This window comes from Leptosomus discolor, chromosome 7 (genome assembly GCF_034619465.1).
Source record: "Leptosomus discolor isolate bLepDis1 chromosome 7, bLepDis1.hap2, whole genome shotgun sequence".
NCBI lineage: Eukaryota > Metazoa > Chordata > Aves > Leptosomiformes > Leptosomidae > Leptosomus > Leptosomus discolor.
The window spans coordinates 11,657,853-11,682,432 of NC_141397.1; positions in this window are offsets into that span (position 1 = coordinate 11,657,853).

The following is a 24,580-nucleotide window of genomic DNA, read 5'->3' on the forward strand; positions in this document are numbered from 1 at the left end:
AAGGCCGAGCGCTGTGGTCGTGTTTGCCTTTGAGGGGCCTTGCGGTCGCGCTCGGCTTTTGTAAGCGTTGGGATCGTACCTCCCTTGGCCATCTCTCGGTGCGGTTGTCGCTCTCATTACTATTATCGGTTGCTGCCAATGTTAAACAAGGTTACGGAGCAAAGCTCGTTGGAATTCTGAACTTTTGAGCGTCTGTCGTTACTCCTTGTTGCTGCATAGAAATTCAAAACAACCTCCCCTTGTCCCACCAATGGGATGGAAGGGAACAGAAGTAAAATAGTCATCGTCTGCCCCCCCCCCCCCCTTTTTTGCTTGTATTTAGAAACTTGCCAAAAGCAGTAGTTAGAGTGTACCATGGCTTAAGGACTTAGTTTTGTTTCAAGCAAACAGCAATCAGAGGACTAAGCCACCTATAGTAGTACATCAAAGAATGAACTTTCATTCTTTCTCTGCATGACGCTGCCCAGTAGGTTCCTGACAAAGCTAGCAGTGAAGATGTAGTGGAACATAGCTCTAGCTCCACAAGGGTCTCATCAGTGTGATTAAGATGCTCTTTAAAAATAATTCCCATTTTAAAGAATCTTCTCTCCCAACAGCATACAGAGTGAAAGGAGGGTGTTGGAAAGCATACTGAAAACAAACCAGATTGTGTATCCATCCATTCAATGACTTGCCTTTCTTTCCCGTTGGCGTTTTTTCTTTCCCTAAGATGTCGCCAAGGGGGTAAATAAGTGTCTTATGGGCAGGAGGAAATGCTGAGGTACAAAGGGTATACAAGGCTGTCAAGGATGTTGAAAGAAAGAAGATAATGCCCAAAATATTGTGTTGCAAATTTAATAAATACATTGGAAACTGTTACCACGTGAAGTTGTATCCAACTGCATGTACTATGTGTACCCTTCTGGACTAAAGCAGTGTACAAGCTGTGCTCCTTTCTCTCACCAGAAGGCAGAATTTAGATCGCTTTCATGGAAGCTTCGTTTTTAGTAGCCGTGTCAGCATAAGCAAGTAGCGTGGTAGCTTGTGCTGAGCCCCGTTGTTCACTTTCACGCAGAGGTGTTACTTTGAGAACTGTTTCAGTCCCGCTTTTTGGAGTTTGGAGAATATGAAATGTGCCCCAAGCCTGCTCTGGAGCACGAAGTGGTGTTCTACATGGGGGTGATTAACAGGTTTGCTTCAAAAGCACGCTGGCAGTCTGAAGAAACCTTGAAGAGAAGGGATGAGGCTTGGCTGGGTCAAAGGAATGTCGCTATGAGCATCTTGATCTTAGCTCTTGTAGTTAGCTGAGGCTGGGCCTTATGAAGAATCTTTTTTGTAGTGGTAACTGCATTGTGCTGGTGTGGGAAGTCATATTTGGGGCAGGAGAGTGATATTTTAGATAATCTGGATGGATTTTGCAAATTCTTCTAAAATTAAGTTAGCAGCTCTGAATTATAAGTTGCTTATTGGTAAAACCCGCTGTGAACAATAATGTGCTGGAATACGGTTATGGTGAGGTGAGCTGGTTAAAGGGGATTGTGAAATTTAAAGCTAGAAATTCTTTTTGGTGAGAAACAGCAGTTGCTTAGACAGTCTTGATAGACTAAAAGAGTAACTGAAAGATTAGGTACTTTTACCCAAAAATCTGCTTATAGGGGAAGGCTTCACAGTATATCGCATCAAATATTTGGAAGCAAAAATGGTGGAAATCAGAGTTGACAGAATCCAGAACTTACTGACTTTTGCAGACATGCAACCTCTTGATATCAAACAAACATGTTCTTAGATTAACTTGATTTAAAATTGGGACCTAAATTGTCACTGCATTGTTTTCTGAGGGTGGGCGGAAGTTTGTCTGCTTCTTGAGTGAGGTGGAAAGTTTCTGTTTTGATTATTAGTAACTGCTTTATTTCAAGCAGTGCATGCTTGATTAGTAAGGTATTTTTTTCCTGAAATAAATCTGAGTAAGTTTCACAGGAGGAACTTTTTGTCAGCCTTTTTTCTTATTTTCCCAGGTTACAAAAGAAGCCCATCCAGCATTTCTTCATGATTCTGGTGTCCATGGATTAAGAATACAGACCTTTTCACTCAGTCTCTTCTTTATTGAATATGTTTTCATATGCCAGCTTTTTCTTTTCGGTATCTATCACATCATGTCTAATATTCAGGACAAAGTAGAGAGATTTTTTTCACCCTACAAAGACAGTGTGTTTCTTCCCTCATTCTCAAAGCCACTACAGTGCAAGAGAAGATACCCTGGGTCTTAAAGTTGTCTTTAATTCTGAGCAAAGCCTAAGTGACTAGTGACCTTCCCCCCCCCCCAACGAATTTCCTTCACTCTGGTGTACTTTAAATACTGAAATTTTAGAAAACCATTCTGTGTAATGCTATGCTTATTTTCTGTTCCTTTGGGGTTTTCTTCTGAAACATGCTCAAGCATATAAGGGCAATTTATGAACTGTCCTTCCTGTAGAAGCACCGTAGATCTTTTTCTCGTCATGTGTCATTGCAAATACTAAAGGTGTATGTCAAATTGTGTCTTATGTATTGCTTTTGATTTATGATTTCTGACACTTAGCCAACATTATTATTATTTTCACTGCTTTGGGGGGATTATAAGTGACAGGAATTTAATAAAAAAAATTTTACTAGTGATTCTTAAGAAGAGAGTTCATCACACACTTGGTCTTGCACTGGAAATATCCTATACCAGAAACAGATAAACAAATGCAATGGGTTTTGTCTGAATTTTTTTTTAAATTCAAGTAGAAAGCTGTTATTCAAATGTAGGGACACATCTGTTCAGATAAAAGGTGCCATGTTTGTTTTCCTACTTTGGAATAGGAACTTTGCAGCTGCAGTAGTTTTTGTTTCCTCATCCAAGCATGTAGTAAAATTTTTAATGCCTTATTAAGAAATAGTAATCTTTTTTACCCCAAACTGAAAAAGCATAAATCCGATTTTGAAAAACTTGGGGGAGGGTATTAAAAAGTAGCCTATTTTTAAAAGCTTTAAAAGTTATGTTAAAATACACCTTTATGATTAAGAGTTTAAGTATGAGGAGTTTTAAGGGCCAAGAACAAATAGCAAAACTAGAATACTGTCTTTCTGCTGATATGTATCTATTCCTGTGATGATTATGAGAGAAATGAGCTTGAATAAGGTTTTGTTTCGTGCTGAATAGTATCCTTATGTTTGTTACACCTAAGACCAAATACCTCTATGATTTTCTTTTTGTCATTTTTTCAAGCGATGTTATCTAGGCACGGGTCAGGGGACTGGTGGTTGAAAGTGATGAACACATATTTGTAGGCAGAATGCAAAATGGAGTGAAAGAAGGAGCATGCTCAGTGTAGCCTGTCGCAGCAGATACTGGGACTGTGGCAATATCCCCATCAGAAACTTCCATTAAACAGAGTTACTCTTTCTTGATTCCAGAATAGGAGAACTGGTGCCGAAGTTGAAGGGGTGATATCTCATTGCTTTGTGTAGTTACCAGCAATGGTAACTAGTTCCATGGAACTGGAGCTTAATCTCGGTGCCTTTATGTCAGTGCCAGTAATGCAAATACCATAGCTTATGAAAATATGAGAATTCTTGTGCCAAATGTGCTAATTTTTTTTTTCCTTTGGAATTGCACAAACAGTTTGCCTATGTTGTATAATTTGTGTTGGTTGCACTTAACTGTAACAATTAACATTTTAAATAAAACTTTTTTCCTGATGCAATGGTTTGTGTGTGTTTGTAATGAAACATCTCTTGCCACATCTAGTTCTTCAGAAATAAAGTATGGCTCCCAGGCCAGCAATTAATGTTATATGCCTGTTCTGCTTGATGCAACGAAAGCTACCAGATGTTTAATAGATATCTGGTCCCATCATCCATAGAGGTCTGTGGCCTACAAAGCTCTGCTGATCGCGCATATCTTTAAATCTTTGCAGAATTAAACATCTGACTAAAGTATTTGTGGCTTTTTGACATATGATGCTAGTCTAGACATGCTTTTACCATTGTATGCATGCTCTGTTGAACAATCAAAACTGACTGAATTTCACATAGTGTAGGTTGTGCCTCAGACTTCCTCTGGGCAGGCGGTTCCAGGACCTCATATTGATTATAGCAGTTGGTTCCTTTGTGCATATTAGTTTACTGACCAAGCAATTTCAAATCTGGTTTTTGGGTTTCACTGTGTAGACTTTGCAAAACAAATTGTAGCTGTATCCACAGGCAGCAATGTATGCACATGTTCTGTCTGCAAGTGAAAATGGGCCAGCTCAATCTATACAATTAAATGCAAATCCAGTAATGGATATTGTTGTTATAATATTAGTATTTCATAACAATAAATGGAGAGTTAGATACCTGTGTTCTTCTGTATAGTGATGTCTACCAATGTGGATCACTTACAAATTAGCTTTGTCAATTAGATTGGCCAAATCGTACTTGCAAAAGTCTATCCAAGTATTTAGCTGATATATTTTGCTTTATCCAATACTTATTTCCTGAGGGAGAAACTCTTTAATGGAAGTATGTACTTTTTGTGTAGTTGAGCATCTGTGACAGTAAGAAAGAAGCGAACCCTACTAGTGTCAGGATAAGAGTGGTGTCATTTATGTAAACCAAATACTTGCGTAGCTTATGCAGGGCCAATTAGCTGTTGCAGTGTCTGCAATTCTTTTGTATGATTATCTGTTTATATACTGAATCTTTGTAGTATTATTAGACCAGTTTTTCCATAACGGGGTAACAAATCAGACAAGTGTTCTTGCAAACATTTTCTTCTTCTCTTTCTCCATAAAAGAGTATGTGTACTGATGGCAGCCTCTTTCATAAGGAGTAATAACTTTGTTGCCATGTCTTTAGTGTGATGGATGCTCTTTTCGGTTCATATCATCCCATAGTTTGGAGTCTGTAGCAGAAAAACCCTGAAACAAAGTATCACTTGGACCAGGGCTTCTATTACTAATTGTTAAAACATGTTCTGACAGATACGCAGAAAAATAGAATAAACAGTCACTGTTTGACACGATTGACCTACATCAGGTTAGAAGGGATCATGCAGTGTCATTTAGTCCAGCTGCCCAGCTAGGTCTGGTCGCTCAGGGCTCTGTCAACTCTCTGAGGACGGAGGTATCACAGTGCCTCCTGTTAGGCAGCTGAAGACAGCACAGCTGTCTTATGGCTAAAGAAATGCTTTTCTTGCAGTTGCTTCTCATACATTGACATGCTTTGGCCTCATGGTCATCTGTGGCCCTCCACTGGACTTGCTTCAATATGTCAGTGCTGTTCTTGTATTGGGGCAGCCAAAACCCACTAGATAAAACCCTAGGGCCACTAAGACGATTAAAGGGCTGGAGTATCTGTTGTATGAGGAAAGGCTGAGAGAGCTGAGACAGTTTAGCCTAGAGAAAAGAAGACTCGGGCGGAATGTCATACCTGAGGGGAGGGTGCGAAGAGGACAGAGCCAGGCTCCTCTCAGTGATGCCCAGTGACGGGACCAGAGGCCATGGGCACAAACTGAAACACAGGAGGCTCTGTCTGAACATCAGGAAACACTTTTTCCACTGTGAGGGTGACAGAGCACTGGCACAGGTTGCCCAGGGAGGTTGTGGAGTCTCCATTCTTGCAGATACTCAAAAGCTGTCTGGACAAGGTCCTGAGCAGCCCCTGTAGGTGACCCTGCTTCAGCAGGGGGGTTGGACCAGGTGACACCTAGAGGTCCCTTGCAGCCTCAGCCTTTCTGGGATTTTAAAGCTGGGCACAGAACTTCCGTGTGCTCACAAGTGCTTAATAAAAGGGGGCAATCACATTGTTCGACTTACTGGCTACACCCTTGCTAATCGAGCCCAGTGTGCAGCTGGCCTTCTTTGCTGGAAGGACACACTGCTAACTGCTGCTCGTTTTGTTGTTTGTGGTGTCTCCGATGTCATTTATAGCAAAGCTGCTTCTTGGCCATCTTAGATTGTACTGCTGCATGGTGGTTGTACTGTCCTGTGTGCAGGACTTTGCATTTGCCTTTATTCAATTACAAGAGGTTTCAATTGTCTCTTTTCTCCAGCCAGTTGAGGTCCCTCTGAAGATCCATCTTGCCTACCAGCATCTCAGGTGCTTCCCCGTGTGTTATCATCCATGAAGCTGCAGACTGTGCACTCTGTACCGTTGTGCCACTTGTTAATAAGGATGTTAAAGAATATTAAACTGTATTAAAGAGTGGTTAAAGACCCACTTTTGAAACTTGGGGGATGCCCATAGTAACTGGCTGGCAGTTAGACTTAGTATTACTCATCAGAACCCAAAGCGTCTGAGAGTCCAACTGTTTTTTCATCCACTTATTTAGCGTGCGTCTCACCAATTTTTCTGTAATGATATTACAGGACACTGTTGAAGTCTTTGTTAAAATCAAGGTAAACATCATATTTTGCTCTCCCTTTTTCCACTGAGCCAGCCATGTTATCAGCAAAGGCATTTAGGTCGGTTAGACTCAGTTTGTCCTTCGTGAATCCACAGTGGGTGTTTTCAGTCACCTTTTTGTCCTTTATGTGCTCAGAAATGACATCTTGGAGGACTTACTCCGTAACCATCCTGGGACCAGAGGCAAAGCTGAGTGACCTGTAGTGTCTGGATCCTCCTTGCTGTCCTTGAAGATGGCCTTTTTTCAGTCATTGGGGACCTCACAATTCCCATGATCTTTTGAAGACAGTAGAGAGCAGCCTTGCAATGAAATCAGCCAACTCAGATGCAACCTCTCTGGGCCCAGGGACTTGTACATATCTAATTAGCTTTAATGGTTCCCGATTTGATCATCATTTGTTGTGGGTAATGCTTCAGTCTCACAGAGTCTGCTAATAACATGAAGGAGATGGGACACCTAAGGAAAAAACCTTACCAATAAAAACAGAGGCACCAAGGCATTTAATATCTCAAGCTTTTCCATCTCCTTTACCAGTAGGTTCCCTGCCATGTTAAGTGGTCTCGCCTTTTTTTTTTTCTTTTTTTTTTTTTTTTCTGCTGGTATTGAAGCCTTCCTCCTTTTTTCTTTTCACATCTCTAGCTAGTTTTGGCTTCAGCTCTCATGTCTGCATTCCTGCATGCTTAGGCAATGTGTCCCTTTCTTCGAGTAATTTGTTTCTGTGTCGATCTCCTGTGGTCTTCTGCCATATTTGCTTGTTTTCCTAAATGTCAGAAAGGACCTTTCTTGTGCTTTGATGAGGTTGTCCTTGAAAATCAGCCAGCTCTTCTGGGCCCCATGGTCCTTCATGGAAGCATCCCATGCCATGGAGATACCTGAACAAGGTCCTGCCAAGGAGATGCCTGAACAAGGCAAGATCTGCTCTCTTGAAGGCCAGGATTGTAATTTTTTATAATTTGTCTTGCTTACTTGACTCAGGATTTTAAACTTCACAATATTATGGTCATTGCAGCTAAGATTCCCCTCAAGCTTCACAACGCCAACTGGTTCTTGATTCTTCAAGGAAGCAGGTCCAACAGAGCACCTACTTAGCTTGTCAGTCAAAAATTTGTCATCAACACACTTCATCAACATGCACTCCCAACTCTTGTTCAGTCGTTAGTTTTCGGTTATTTAGACTCATGTTTACGATGTGCTAGACCCTGAACTGAAATGACTCAGCATAACTTTGACGTTAATAGATCCATGTGCTTTCACCCAAAGATCTGACCTCAAGTTTTAGATGGTTTTTAAGAAACCATTTAAGCACATGACTAAACTAAGTTTTGATTAGAAAGACTGACTGGATCATCAGGTTTAGTCATCTGCTATCAAAGTATGTCATACAAGTCATCCACATCCTTTTGAGAAGTTATTTCAGGTTTTTTCACTCCTTCTGCCGCTACCAGTAGCATCTTTGAGAACACTCTGTCTGTAGTAGGAAGTCTTCCAATTTCTGCCATAACTTCTTCCTGTTTAGTATGCATTTTTTCTTGAGGGTCTAAGTTATCCTTTAATGTAAAATACTCTACTTATCTTTTCGCATTTAGTGTTCTGATATTTACAGAGAGCCCAGCCCCTATCCCTTCAGGCTGTTTTGCTGTGATAAACAATCCAAGCTGCTTTGAGCTGCCATAGACAGATAGACTCTCGATTCCCCTGTAGATGCCAATGTGTCTCATCTCTGGTTTAATTACTTTTTTTTGGATATGAGTGATAGAAGTCTACATCCAACTCCAAAGTCTCTTTAGTGCCTGAAGAGAGTTGCATATGCTTAAAATTGTGCTCAGTTTGAAATCACTGAAGGCCATTTCATTCAACCCTCTTCACTAACTTTTACATTTGTGTCGTATGTAAACGGTGACACCTCTAGATTTAATTGAAAAATTTGTAAAATGCTGTCACTGCTTCTTAATACCAATTTTTGCTAAATGTGGTGGTATGTGGTGCTAAGAGTCAGTTTTTAGTGAAAGTGGACAGTAAGGCAACCTTATATAATGCTTCAGTCTTAAGCACTGAGCATTTCTATATAAATTGACCTGTGGATATATTTGCATTTAGCAGGGCAGACATAAACATTCTGCCTTTCTCTTAACACCGGGACAGTGAGCCTTTGAAGCAGAAATACATATTTTTAAATCTTGTATTGGGAATTGCTCTGTGCAGCCACTTCATTTGTATAAGTACCTTGATAAAGTGTTTGTAGAGTTTTTCAAAACATTTACTAATTAAAATGAGAGGACCTAGAAAAATGAGGTAGAAGCAAAGTTATAGCCCTTGCATTTTTATAAATTTTAGCATTTTGATTACACTGTACTTACTACCACATGATGAAATGTGATATTGGATCAAAGCTGTTGCTCATGCCGTAGCTGAGACTTGTTTAAAATAGCTGATTTATTGGTAGTATTCCATTATACTTCATAGTATTGGGTTACAAATTACTTTAGCTGAATATGTTCCAGTTAGCTCCAAAGAAGAGTATGTGATACTTTTGTGGAGCATTGTGGACAAAGAATCTTGCTATGACACATAGCTTAACATATAGAGCTAGGAGGAGAGATTTATAAGAACATCTAACATAAAAAAGAAGTTACTCTGATATTCTCAAGGTCTAAGAACATGTAGGCTAGATGATAATAGTGTAATGTGGGGCTAAAAGTGCCTGGAAAACTTAAACCAAATTTGTGTTGGTAATTACTCTAAAACTTGCAGGTTTTTTGGTTCTGCAAAGATTTATCCTGTGTCTGCTGTGCATTATTACCCATCATTAAAAATCTAGATGATGGAATAGAGTATGCTTATTTCATTTGCTGGCAATGCTATACCAAGGAGGAGCTGCTGGAGGATAGGGTCAGAGTTCAAAATTAACTTGACAATTAAGTGACTTGAGGAAAAAAGTAATTCATAATCCCAAAAAGGATATGGTGAAGAGGAGAATGTAGTCAAGGAGGGAAGCAAGGATGATAGGTGTTACAGCAGTTTCAGCGGTAGGAGAGGATGTATAGACCAGTGTAATGTGCATATCCATTATTTTCACCACAGTAAGTAAAGAGTCCTATCTTAAAAACATGCTGGTGAGAAAAAAATACTACTTTTATTTCTGGGGTGATTAACTGAGAGCAGAGCTCAATAATTTGAGTGTCTAATTTGAGAGGCTCATCACCTGTTTTATAGTCATTAAAATTTATGTTGTATTTAAATATTTAGTATATAGCTTCTGCTTAGCAAACTTGCACCTTTAATTTAGAGGTCGCTTTTGAAAAATCAGACTTCCCAGATGTTTCAAATTACACAGCCATGAAATAAAGGACTCCAAAGTTGTGGGGGTTGTAGATTGATCTGTGATAGACACAAAGATAGAATCTACTTCTCCCTGGCAACATTTAAGCATTTGAACTAAAGAAGTGCTGCTTCTCCTTAACCCTTCCAGTTCTTGTCCCCTGTACAATTTCACTCATGTCCTGCTGGTAACAGCCTCCTCAAGCCTTTGAGTTTCCATGCCACTACTCCATGATCCCTGCTCATTCATAAAGAATTATGCAATACTTAATATTAGCATGTATGTTAATATATATATGTACATAAATACTGACAAGGTTTGATGGCAACCTAAATTTCGGAATTTCTTAGTAGCTGAATATTTAGCTTTTAGAATCATTATATTTTAATGTGATTTTTATGTATTTTTAACTTCAGTTCATAGCAGTTGAAGTACTCAAATACTCCTCTAAACTATGATAGTCTATATTTTTCTTCATATATTATAGAAGAAAATATCTAAATATTAACTACTTTTCTTTTCCAAATCAGATTGTGAAGAACAATCCTCACCTGCTCACAGGTATCACCATGATAACTAGTTATCCTGCTTGAAAATTGCAATCTTCTGGGAAGTCTGAAGTTAGTTGGACAGTGGATGCTGAGTTATGTTCTAAACTTGAGTGTTTTCTTTGATTAAGAACTCCTACATATTTCTCATGTAGCACACTGGATTCATAATATAAATTTTTATAGTCACACAATATAGTTTTTATTTTTGTAGCCTTGTATAATACAAATAGAATAACATGCCATAGAGTCCTGAGAGGGCTTGTGCCTAGTCTTGTTCAATTAGTCATGTAAAATTAAGTGACAAGAAGAAACTATTTCAGACTAATGCTGGATATTTAGATATCTACATCAGTATTGTTCTGCCAATGTTGTTTTAACTAATTTTTTCCACCTCCCTACCTCCATTTGTTTAATATGAGGAGTAGCATTTTTGCAGAAAATTAGGAAAATAAGCCTGTACCAAAATTAACATCCTGAAAGTAATAAACTTAATAGAAGCCATATTTGTGATTGACTGCTTGTTAACAACAACCTACAGGATCAGTGCAAATATATCATGTTACAGATATCTCATTCTTAATCAGTGTAATTTCAGAAAGTTGGTTTTAGAGGCAGAGAATAGGGGCAGAAGGGAGAACTACAGACATAGGAGAAGAATCTTCTTGATTTATAATTTTTATAGTTGTCTACATTCAGCCTGTACCCAAAGCTAAACAGTAACAGTTGCTTTATCACCCAATGACCCCTCACCAGCCAGGAAGGGAAATCAGGGGAAAGGAGTGGACACCCATGGGTTGAAGTAAAAACAGATTTAATGAAATAGCACTAGTACCAACAAGGATATACAAATTACACTCAGCCAAATGAATATGTAGTAGTTCTCAGGAACAGGGAGAAGCCAGAGGAGAAGCAGAAGGAAAAGCACAACGAACCCCATCAGGAACCCCACAGGAGCACTTTCTTTTTAGCAAACCTTCCCCCTCTATAATGACCATGACATTATGGATGGGCTACACCTGTAGCTCACTCAGGTCAGCTGCCCTGGCTGACTCACAACTGCTAATAGCCTGCCTGGCATGGCTGGGCTGTAATTCCATCCCAACCAAACCAGGACAATTATATTTGCAGGTTACTAATTGAGGAATTTGGTCATTCTGATCTTTGTTTATTCCTGTAAATGGCTTATTTAATTGTCCTTATTATTTCATAATTTTATATTGCAGTGACTAGTTATTTCTGACCTACCGTTGATTGTACAGTCCATGTGAGAAAAGGAAGTAAACACAAATACCGCCAAGATACTTGCTTAACACAAACCAGTTCTATCCAGCCTGAAAGTACAGAGACTGGTCTTTTAAAAAAACCCTCTTTTAGCTGGAATCTCTAATGAAACAATATACTTGTGTCTGTGGTATATAACATACACGTACTTTTCTTAAAGAAAAGTGCAGTAAGCACAGAATATTTGACTTGTATTGATTTCTCTGCCTCAGTGACTCCTCTGTTAAACTGAATATACACTGTATTTTGGGCCAGATCTTCAGTTGGCATTATTTGTTAAACCATTACTGTTTTTTCCTTACACCAGTTAAAGTGCTGGTCCATCAGCATGCTACATTTTTACTTAATCCCTCCTGTAAATATTTTAAAATCTGTAAACTGGAGAGACTTGAGTTGTATATGAAGCCAAAATACCATAAAAATGAAACAACAAATATGTCTTTTTCTTTTTTCCAATGGTAATATTACTGTGTTCAGAAATTTAAATATAATAAGAAAGGTGCAGAACAACTTTTCAGTTCTAACATCCACTTTGTTCATGCTGTAGAACAAAAGCATAACTGAAGCATATCATTCATTAAGACTTACTGATGACTTCACCCTTTATAATAACCAGGATGCAAGGGGTTTGGCATTCAGCATGAATTATAGTGATAGCATATATTAAATACATATAACACAGCATATATTGATAGAATTGTTTAAGCACATTATTAAAGTTTCTACTAAAAGATTAAGCCGTCTTAAACTTTTGTGAGTTTCTGATTACTCCTTCACTTCAAAATTGTAAGGAGAGAATTTCCTCTCCTCTTCTCCAACAATACCTATGTTAAGAACAGCTTTGCGTTACGGGGTTGTCCTCATCAGCTTTCCTCCTTGGGACAGCTTTATTTGAATAAGCAAAGCCTTCCTCCATGGACTGCTGCTTGTTATTTTCATACTTGAAATATCACATGAAATATAATTTATGTGTTGAAGAACTGTTACACCTTTGGGAGATGATCCTTCTCTTTTCCTGCTAGTAACAAACAATGCGATTTTATGTTATGCCATAATTAATTGTGAATACAGCAGATGTAGGAATTTGCAAGTTTAAATTATCAAACTCAAATATCAGTTCTCAAAAAAATGGTTTTATTAATAGGTCAGGAAATAAGTATCTGAAGCAAAAGGAATGGAAGAATTCCCATCAGTTGCCACTTGGGCATAAAGGGTGTAACCCTTTTTGTTTTAGCATGTGAGAAACTTTCAAACGTCCCTATCTCAATGAAAATTCATTTTTTCCTATTTCAGAGTTGTCAAGTCCACCAGCAGACTAAACACAAAATGAGATGCTTGGGAGGAACCTTGGAGTGCAGGTGGAACAGTCTTCCTTCAGCTTGAGGGATCTCAAGTAGGAAATGCCAGTGGCAGTGGGGTCAGTCCACTCTCTCTGGCTTAACAGAAGTGAGAGAGTCTCTGGTCTTGCTCCTTTTTTGAAGGCATGCTTCTGGCAGTGAAAAAAAAAAAAAGGCCTTGGTAGGCCAGAGAATAAAATATGCATTAAGCCCACTGCTATGTTTGTGTTTAAAATAGATATATTTTTTAAAGTGGAATAAAAATATGCAGACTTTAGTCAAATTATAAACATGACAATAATGAGCAAGTTTCTAAAAGAAAAAAATGCAAGGAATAAGGTTGTAGTTGTGCACAACTTTAGGTCAAAATTTCAATTGAACTAGGTTATTAAAATTATGACATTTAAAAAACTGTACTTGGATAAGGAAATACGGGACTGAAGACTTCTCCTGTGGGCTATTCTGGCCTTAATTGTCCTCACACGTGACAGTGATGCAAGTATATTAAGAAGAGAATGGTTTCTGAGGCCAATCCGAGGCTATGCACACAGTGTTGTGGAGCAGGGTCATTGTTCTACTCTCCAACTTGCCTGATAGTTGGAGATAGAAGAGAATTTACTCTGCCAAAATGCTGAGGTAACAATAACAAACTAAAAATATTCCAGAGGAAGATGCAGAATAATCTATCCTACCATACCCATGAATGTCTCTTCTTATTCACAAACATACCTCTTCCATTTTTTCTCTTTTCTCTCCTCCTCTGTCTCTCCTCCTCTCTCCTCTCCTTTCTTTTCATGATTTAGAATTATCCATAAAAATGTCAGATATTCTTATTTTCAACACCCTTTAATTCTTTCCTTTGATTTAGATATAAATATTTTCTGGAGCTTAAACTTGCTTCAATGCTAAAGGAAGATTAATAAGCTCTTTATGTATCACTATTTGCAGTTCATGTGCAGCCTGATCAGCTATTTCTGTTGGCACACAACAGAGCTGGAGTTTTGCCTAGAGTAGCACAATCTTTTTATTCGCTGGAGAAACAGCTAGTCACCACCTCAGCTATATGATACTCTGCCTACTGCTATGTAGGAACATAGTTACACACTGTTTGTGTTAGTGCCCACACCTCTAAAGCTCTGTGATGTCCACACTTTATAATTTATTTTCCTAGCGCTTCTCTGTATTCCTGTTTTTTATATGTTTCTGTTGGTTTCTTTCAGCTTCTTAGTCGGTGCCTGACTTGACTACTTGCTTACGGTTGTCATGCCAACTCCCAAGCCTGGAAACTTGAGTAGAGAGAGGATTTATCTTTTTTTTCTTTCCCTTTCTTTTTTTTTTTGTGTCAAGTACTCACTTCACAGTTACCAGGCTGCATGAACTGAATGCGTAAGTATGGCAAGCAGCTCTGTGACTTCGGTCTGACACTTAAATTTCTAAATACTCTTTTTCTGCTTCATGAAGACTTTTTTCAGACCTTCCTTAATCCTTGCTGCTTGTCCACGTGCTGAAAATCAGGAAAATTAGAAAGAGTTCAATGAAGTGGGGAAGGGATTTTATAGACTAGTCGTTGCGTTTTTCAAATAATCTACATAGAAGTAATTTTTTAAAAAACCATGAGTCTGTTCAGGCTTTCTGAAAGTTAGACATTACTGAATTTGATTTGTTTTTCATGCCAAGTCATTCAATATTTATGTGTGTCAGCTTTCCTAATAACCAAGTGAAAAATACAAGAGGGGTACAGGAAATTAAAAATGCAAACTCTTAACTCCTTATACTGAAGTTGTATGCAATCATTATGCCTTGTTAGTAGTGTATGTAACAAAGATGTAGTTCTGTGAAATAACTGGTATCCAAAATAAACAGTAGTTTTAATAGGTTTGCTGTAAATGACAGCTACATTCACAGGTGAATTGCATTGGAAAACGTAACATGTTTAAGGGGAACTGGGTTAAAGAGGAAGAAACATGGAAATTACATTTCAGACAATATTGCTCTTTGGAGATTTCTATAGGTAGATTTGTTCTAGGTTTCACAAGGACCACCTGTATGACTGTACACCTGTATGTGTAATATTGCATCTAATATATATCTTGCTTTTTTCAAGTTCAAAATTGTGTGATTTATATACATGAAGTATCTTCAACAAAATACTTACTGTAATTCATTACAATTCTTTCTTGAAATTGAGCTTTCCTGGCTGCAAAATTTTACTGAGAACATGCATTTATTTTGCCTGAAGGACTTTAGAGAATCAAGTAAACTGGCTCAGCCTTTTCACAGTAGGTTAATAGTAATTTCCTTTTCTTCTACTGTATCAGACAAGTATGTTTGCTTTAACTGAGCCCATTCTGAAGTGGAAGGCTTTTATATCTCATTGAAAAAGGCAAGAAACCTCAGATATCCAAAGCTTTAATCTAGGAGGCAGCTGTTGTGGATCAGGGTTCCAGAGTTGTATTAAACATTATCCTACAGTTGGGCCACCTTCTAATAATCTCAGATAATTTCACGCCAAATACTGGAGACTCTGCAGTATATCTAAAGCATTAACTTTTTCTTCTGGCTAAAGCCCTCTAAAAGAAGAGTCTATGACTTGCATTGGCCCTTTATAAGGACAGAGGAGTAGAGGTAATTGCATTGGTCAACCGCTCCGGGTCTTAGTGATTGTAGGTAACTGCAATAAATGTTTAATCTAAAAGGATCTAGAGAACATCTGTACCTCTTACCACCACACACTCAACAAAAACCTGTAAAAAAGGATGACAGTTTTAAACTACCATAAAAAGAAAAATGAAGAATTCCATTAATGTCTTGGGATCTTATGGTAATACCATCTTTGATCAATAGTGTGTGCATGATCTTTAGAAGTGTATATATAGTGTACATACATACTACAGGCAAGAAATCCCTGACAGGACTTGTCTTTCTGATCCTAATTCAGGTGACTTATTGAAGTGGGCATGTGAGCAAGGTGAAACAGTCAGTTTCTTCTGCAGTGAGAAGTTTTAATACTTTGAGGAGCACCAGCACAGCCCAACTTATTCGTTTCTTCTTTCCATCCTAATACTTGCTAATGATGAGACAGGATATAAAACACATAAAAACAGATGATCAAGCTGCAAAATGACCAAGAAAGATTGTTTACATTCTACATCTGCCAAGAGGAAATAAACTCTTGGTCTTCTATGCTAGGAATGTAGCTTGAAAAGCAATGTTACTTTCACATCATCTCCCTGGTACTTCCTTGATACAGCATTTTATGTGACTTTTCCTAACTAGATTTATTGTGAGAAGATCCTGGGATGGGAAGAGATAGAGCCAATTAGAAGAGCTCATCAGCTGGAATGCTGAGAACCATTGCTTTGGAGGCCTCCCATCTGTGCGGCACCATCAAATGCACTTTGCTGAGGAAAGGACAACTTGTTTGTTTTGGCCATGGCTCATGTGAGCAGAGATAGGAAAAACCCAGGGAATCCAACTGGATAAAGAACATCTGCAAAAGATGTTCTGTTAATGCGTATTCTATCTAAAGAAGTCTTGATGCTTGGTCTCAACTCTGGTATTGGCCACACATGTTGCTTTGTCAGGTTCATTTTGAATCGGCTTTTGTTTCCTGTAAATAAAGGGGGTGCGGAGTCTTTTTCATGCTATTTAGCAAAAAAAAACCAAAACAAGTTGTTGGGAAATCCATTATTGAAGTAATTAAAAAAGCTAATTGTGGATTTGGAAGCTTAGTCAAGTCTTTTGTTGTTTGAATCTTGCCTATATTTCTCTATGTTTTATTTTCTTTTGGTAACTAAAGAAGATGGACTAATTTGGCAATCCATAAATACAGTGTGAGAAGTAAGTTGCCTGATGCTCCACGTGATACAGAGGCCAAAAAGTGAAATGTAAAAATTTGAACAATACGCTAGGTGCCTTTAGAGAGGAAATTGGCTCATGTTGCTGCAGGAGGGGCTATTTAGTCTTCTTTCTAAACTGTGATTTTGATCTAGACAGCTAGGAGGACAGATTTAGGTTGGACTTTTCACCAATCTTATTTCTATGGGTACTTCCAAGGTAAAGACACCGAATTCAGTATTTGTTACCAGTTATGTGAACTGATTACAATCTAAGACAAAGTAATTGGCCCTTCAGTCTGATAATAGTTTTTTGAAGCAGCAACATCTCTTTCATTATTCATTTTTATGGTCCCAATGTATCAATAATCGTTAGTAACTGGTTATTGCAGTTGTATGATTTCTTCATTCAGCATGAGTGTTCATTCTGTTCAGTTTATTTCTGGTGAGGTGGGATAAGCACAATCTTGAAGTTAGTTCCAAAGAGAAAAATATATACTATTTTGAAAGCACTGAGAAAATTTGCATTTGGGACAGACTCACATTTAGTTCAATTGCTTGAAACCACAGGCAGAATTTAATGTCTTGCACAATGCTTTGCATGGACTCACTGAAATTGATAGCTGATATCACATCCAAGGAGGTATTGTAGCAATACCTTTTCTGAATCTCCTGTCTTGAAGATTCAACCCCTGATTTAGTCCATCTTCTGTGCAGCCTTTTTTTAGTGAAGAGAAAAAAAGATTCATCGTGGAGTGACCTGTGACACTTTCATTTTTATGGTGTAGTCTCCAACAAGGTAAGCAATAAGTTAATGGCTAACAACTGCAAACATTTGTCCCCTTATAGGAATTGGGGTTGCTTGGTAAATTAAGATAATAGTAAGATAATATTAAATTAAGATAATAATCATTATTTTACTACAAATTAATTTACTCTTAAAGGTATTTAACATTTATACAGTTGCTTCAAACTTAATTTTACAAATCAAAGAGTTTTAATATGAACTATTACTTGAACAATAAACCATAATAAACCAATCAATTAAACTTTCTTAATTGACTTTCTGAACTGACTGCTGTTGGGTTAATGCGAACATTTTTTCTTTCTATTTTTGGTTGCTTATATAATCTGTGTAATGGATCTGTGTGACTTGGCTGACAGTGAGTGTTTCTTCATTCTTTTTTGTCTCATCTGAAGTTCTTTGATCCTCTACATTATTAAACTGATTCTGTTAAACTGATAGAGAAAGAACACACATGCTCTGTCTTGGCACTCGGCTGCTGTTAACTAGATCGTGGTGCCATGTTTCTAGATTATGAAGTACGTATAAAACAACAGTCAGATTTCCACAATCTTTTTATCTTCGTGTATAATTCCTGTTCTCCCTTCTGCTCTTTCAATATTAACATATTTAAATAATGAAAGGTCTTCTTTTTTCTTCATTACTATAATATATCAGACTGACTTGTCAGCAGCTTGGACCCTTTGGGAAAAAGAAAGCTTAAAATTGAAGAGACTTAGCTCTTTTTAGATATATCACTACCCTAATCTATGAAAATTTCTTTTCGTAACAACACAGTTCTAAATCAGCCTGTCAAAATTGTCAAATATCCTAAGGAGTAGCTGAATGGAAACTAACTGAACTGGTTCTCTGTCAGCTAGGATCTGCAGTTGACCTAGGAAACATTTTAGCTGAATGTACCAGGCTGTTTTCCACTTAAGAATTGCAAAGAATCTGGAAGGCAGTGCAAAATGGACTTTATTCGACAATGACAGAGCAAATAAAATAGTTTCTGGTGAGATACACTGCATCGCCCTTCTTCACATGAATTACTTCATCCTGTGAGGCTCATGGGGAGTTTGTGAATTCACTCAGGAACTTTGCCAGTGTCTCTAACTCAAGATATATAAACGTGAGCCAAGATACATAGCCTGAAAATTAGCTGCTATATGGACAGAATAAGAATTTTTTTTAAAGCATTTATATGAATATATTAAATAGTGAGTCATAACAAATCAGTTTATGTCAAACTTCAGCTTACAGACTCAGACTAAGAGCCAAAGTCCTAACTCTAGAACGTTGCCTTCAAAAATTATCTGTGCTTGACACCATACAACTACAGGAATTAAAGCTCCTATGTGTGTATGTAATGTTAAGTAGTTTTTGTAAACTATTTTGATTCACTTTTTTCATCATAAGTCTAGGCAACTTCAAAAGTGAGATGCAGACATTGTTCTCCCTCCCATTTTATCAAAGTGTAATTTTCATCAAAGAAGAAAGAAAGAGAAAAGGACACTTCTATCCACTTAATTACTGCTGTTCTCATTTTAATGGTGTTTCCACATGACAGTGTTCTCTCTAAAGTTCAGTCATAATTTCTCTGAAACCCTTGGAAGGGCAGCTGATTAATACCGGCTTTTTAATGTTCATTGCACTATCTTCTTCCAGGCCGAATCTGCCCATCACTTCTAGTGTTCTGTCAGGCTGGCCAATGCAATGCATGTGCTCCATCTTGAACAAGTACCTTTGAGATGGTGGGGGATGGATTAACACTAATTCTTTAGCATCAAAAGGTCCCTTTTCAATTACCAGTTTTAAAAATGCAAATTTTGGATAATTTGATGATTTCGTGCTAAAAAGTGACTCAGAGTAAATAACTTGCAAACACATTCAGTTTTATTACAGTCATGGTGTGCTACACCCGGTAACATTAGGATCCAAAAATGAAAAATTGCAACTGATAGTCTTTGATGCATTGCCATAAGGACAAGGGTTAGACTTCAGGTTATGTTACCATGTCAGGCTAGGGAAGGTTATGATGTTGGCATAAATCTTGGATTTCGAAAGAGATTTTTGAGCTAAAGCTGGACCTGGTGCTGGTGGGCTTCTTGTAGACAGTCTTTTCATTTCATCTGGGCAGATTTTAGTTTAAAGAGTAAAATATTTTTAAGGGCTAGAAGTCAAGCTGATGTGGTGGTTGACTCCACATTACTGTGGGATTTAAAAGGAATATTAGAGTATTTTAAATGTGTTTTAAAAGGGAGCTAGTAAGCCATGCTTAGCTTTTGGTGTGGCAGGGGTTGCTGGTGAAGTGTAAGGAGCTGATGTGCAGAAAACCCTTGGGTGATGGATTGGGTGATATGAATCACTGAGTCAGTGTTGCTGCCCAGATCTAAGTGTTATCAATGTGTTTTTTAACGCCATCACCAGAAGGAGCCACCAAGCTGTGCTCGGTTCAGAGTTTGACAGGAGTTGCTGATCTAGGTGTAGCTTTAATTTCAGGATTACTGTTAATGTTAGGGTTCAGGCTGGCATGAGCAAGGAGGACTCTGCAGCTTCTTGATCTAATCAGGTCAGTGAGGTCAGATTTGTGTTTTTGATGGTAGGATGCAAACACTGGCCCTGAATGTAACAAAAGGCCCTTCCCTTACACTCAGCCGTGTAACAAACATGAGAGCCTTGCCTGTCCGAGCTGTAACCTCATGCTTTCAGGCCCATTTCATCTGAGGACAGCTCAGTGACAGAACCCCTCCCACGTGAAGATGTAAATAGGGAGAACTGTTCCTGGTTACAAATGGTGTGCAAAGGATTTGTTGCTGCTCGTAACAGCTAGCCATTGTATTAACCTTCCAGGCTGAAGGTCAGGAAGAGACTGCTGCTTCTCTCAAGTTTCACAGCTGAGGCACAGTTAGGTGATTTCTAAAACCCTTGAAGTTAGTGCATGGATCCTGTTAGGGTTTTAGTTCACATTTGAAAGCAGTGCCGACACCAATCCTGAGATAAAAGCAATGACTTCTATGAAGTCCAGAAGTGCTTAGAGCTACATTGGCCTGGTCCTCAGCAGCTTTTGTACACTCAGCAAGAAATCAAGTTAATTGGGCAACCCTGATCCTTTCTTTTACCCTAAAGTCTTCCTAAAACTCTGCTGTATTAAGAAGACAGTGGACTAGTGTCACTGTTAATCACTACTCCAAGCAGAGCTTGACAACTTTTCCAGGGTCTGCAGCAAGTTGGGCTTGCAAACCAGTATCCCCTGGCTACCCAGGACTTCGTAAGGGAATCTGCAAACAAGTGTCCACCCATCCCAAATTAAGTTGCCTCTCTCTAGCTGCAGGGATTGTGGCTCACGCTTTTATCAGCCCACATTCTAGTGCTACACCCTCTCTGAAGTTTTTCAGCCTAAAATCTCTTACAAATGCGGCAATTAAGTGCAGTCAGCTGGCTGTAGCAACTCTAAGCACACTTTCATGGCCCCATTTTTAGTAATCCAAAGTCTCCCATCCATCCTGTACAGAAATCCAGTCCTTCGAACAACCTCTTTGCTCAGGATAGTAGTCACAAGTCTTTCACTCTGTCTGGGAGGTATTAGTAAGTAATTCAGTGCCTCCTCACACCATGCAGAGACACCACTTGAGTGTTAATCAGGGGCAGAATCCTGATTCAATAGGTAATTCTTCCTGCTGAGCTGCTTTTTAATGCATAGTACTGAATATGTCTTTTGCAGCCTACTGAAGTACAGAGCAAATTTTTTTGCTTACCTTTAAAACACCGTACAGCACAAAAAGGGTATGGGTTCAAGTTTCTGAATTTCTTTGATTGGCTACTAGAGGGTTTTGAAGTGGCAATTAGGAAAATGGTTTCAAATGCTTTTAAACAATATAAAGACTGAAATTCTCTCTTTTTTTTTAATGAGTGATTTATGCTATGCATCTGACTTGAGAACAGGTTATTAGTGGCTTTTGAAAATTTCTCCTCATATTGTTAAAATTCTTTAAAGAAAAACCCCAAACCCTACACTTTACCAAGTAGACATTTGCAAATTTATTATTTCTATAACATTTGCTCTGCTAAAAAAATTTGATTGGATTAATCATGTCAAAAAATGAGTACAGTCACCTCAGTGCATATCAGAATGCATATAGCTTCAGCACAGCTAGATACATCCAGTATCAAATGACATCTGAATGATTCTTCCAACTATATATAAATATGAGCAAGGAGGTCTATTGGCTAATCTTTATTGTTTAAAAAAAAAAGTAAAACCCACTGAAGTAAAATAAGGGAAAATCTGATTTACATTACAGAATGACAGCTTTTCTTTAACCTCTCTGCTATGTTCTTGTCCAACAGCATGTATGTTAAACTCCGTATCATTTATGTTTTGTTGTATTTTGGCACAAAAGACTCTAATTCAGAGTATTACTTTCAACTCACAAAGTTCATCTTTAAAAAAAAAAAAAACTTCTCCCTAACTCATTTTACCTGTTTAATTAAATTCTGAGAAGAAAATATCTGTACCTGACTTTCTAAGGTATGAGATTCTCTTTTCTGGAGACATGTTTAAAATGTATAATTACTCCCATGGGAAGATTAGTAGATTTATTAAAAAATCTCTAGGTTCCAAGATTTCTGACATTCACACAAAACAAGCAGAAAATGCAGGAGGAGAGCCATTACTGTGTTAGTCTGTCCCTTCACTTTGACACTGCGTATGAAAACCTGGACTTCAAAGGGTGAGAGAAAGTTCAGGCTTCATGCTACATCAGTTTTGGGCCTTGCTCCTGGGATTTGCCAGCTATACCAATTTTTTTAGGACATAAACTGTAAGATAATGTTAACAGAAAGAAAACCACAGCCACCACACTCATTTTCCTTTGGCTGGGGGATCAGTTTAAATCCCTAGAGCAGCCAGTGCTGTATCTTTCCAGACAACCCTCTCCCCTAATCCAATCACCACCATGACCAGAAGCTGCTAACTGTACTGTGGATATCCAGATTTCTGCCTTAATTGCCAGGCTGCAGGAACTCGAGGCACGAGACAATAGCCGGCTCAGTCAGATGGGTAAACATCTGCAGCCCCCCTGCTCCAGGCTCTGCAGCAAAGGACTGCTGGGAGAGGGTCCCCCAGCAGAGCCCACATGCTTCAGCTGCATTTGGCACCCTCATGAGAAATGAGGGTAGCGGTGGGATGCTGTGTCCCTGCTTACGTTGGATGTGACCCAAGCTTTCTCTTTGACCTCTGTGTTGCTGGTAAGACGGGCACTGGCAGTAGGATGTAGCTACCCTGTGTGATTGTATCAGAAATAGTGTGGCCAGCAGAACCAGGGAAGTGATTGTCCCCCTCTACTCGGCACTGGTGAGGCTGCACCTTGAATAACGTGTTCAGTTTTGGACCCCTCACTATAAGAAGACATTGAGGTGCTGGAGCACATCCAAAGTGCAACAAAGCTGGTGAAGGTTCTAGAGCACAATCTTATGAGGAAGAGCTGCGGGAACTGGTATTGTTTAGGAACTTGTTTAGCCTGGAGAAAAGGAGACTCAGGGGAGACCTTATTGCTCTCTACAACTACCTGAGAGGAGGTTGTAGTGAGGTGGTGTCGATCTCTCCTCCCACGTGACTAGCAATAGGACAAGAGGAAGGGGCCTCAAGTTGTGCCAGGGGAGGTTTAGCTTGGTTATTAGGGAAAATTTCTTCACTGGAAGAGTTGTCAAGCACTGGAACAGGCTGCCCAGGGAAGTGGTGGAGTCACCATCCCTGGAGGTATTTAAAAGATGTGTAGATGTGGTGCTTAGGGACATGGTGTAGCGGTGGACTTGGCGGTGTTAGGTTTATAGTTTGACTCGATGATCTTAAAGGTCTTTTCCAACATAAATGATTCTATGGGTCTGTGATTCTATGATTAGGGACAGTCAGGAATTTAAATAAGACCAACAAATGTCAAGTGGGTTGAATGACATCATTGTGGTGTGTCTCAGTGGTTGTAGTCCTGTCATGTACAGTCCCAATTAAAATAATCCTGACTAAAATAGTCTGGCCTCTGTTTTTAGCTGTATTAAGACTTGCAGGACAGATTGCATGCTCCCTTGCATGCGGCAAACCATACATATGTCAGGCAGAGGGAACTGCACATGGAAATTTTTGCTTTCACCAGGCATCAGGTTTACCACATGCAAGGACAGACAATGGGTTTAGTATTGTTGGCCTCTCTACGAAGAAAGCTACAGCAGCTAACTGACCTGGTATCATGGTGAATCCAACAGGCCAGTGACGTGCTGTGCAGGGCAATGTTTCTTTATGGCTTATATTTGCCTTCCACTTACTTTAAGCAGCCTTTTACTCTTTTATATGTAACAGAATTTAAAAAGAAACTGAGGCGCTTTTTTTCCTGTAAGCTGCCTTTTCCAGCAGCTGAAATAAATGCCTCCAGCAATCTTTTTTTTGTATACATTTCTCCATTCTTTCATTCCCCCTAATAATTCTGACAACTAATATCTCCTGGCTGAATCTTTGCAATAGTTCTGATCAGTGCTTTTCTAGCAAAGAGTGGTCAGGTCTCTACAACGTCCCTCCTGCAGAGAATCCAAGATCATTTTGGACATAAATACTATTGTTATTTACTGCGATCATCTGAGGACTGAATCCTAATAACTGTCGCTGGTGGCTTGCTGCCAGAAGGCTTTGGAGAGTCTGTGGGACACTTCTGCAGCACTGCACATGAAAGAGCTGGAGGGAAAGTGTTTCTCCGCACTGGACTTTTCCAACACAGAGCAGCATTGTCTTGCATCTTAGATAAGCAACAAAGTCAATGTCCTGCAAGTGATGACTTCTAAAGTTTAACCTAGTTTGTTAAATGGGTAAGCCTATGTTTAGAATAAGTACTAAAACAATCAGTGGAAGTAGCCGGTGTCCCTAAAGGATATTATTAGAGAATTAATGGATTATTAAAGGGGCAGTGTGTTTGTCCTGGTCTGACCAGGACATCCTTCCTTTTCTCCAAAAAAAAATTATTGCTAAGGGCAAGTCAGAGATTTAGAGTGAAGATTGCAGATTTTCTAAGTAAAGAAAAAGATTTATACTTGC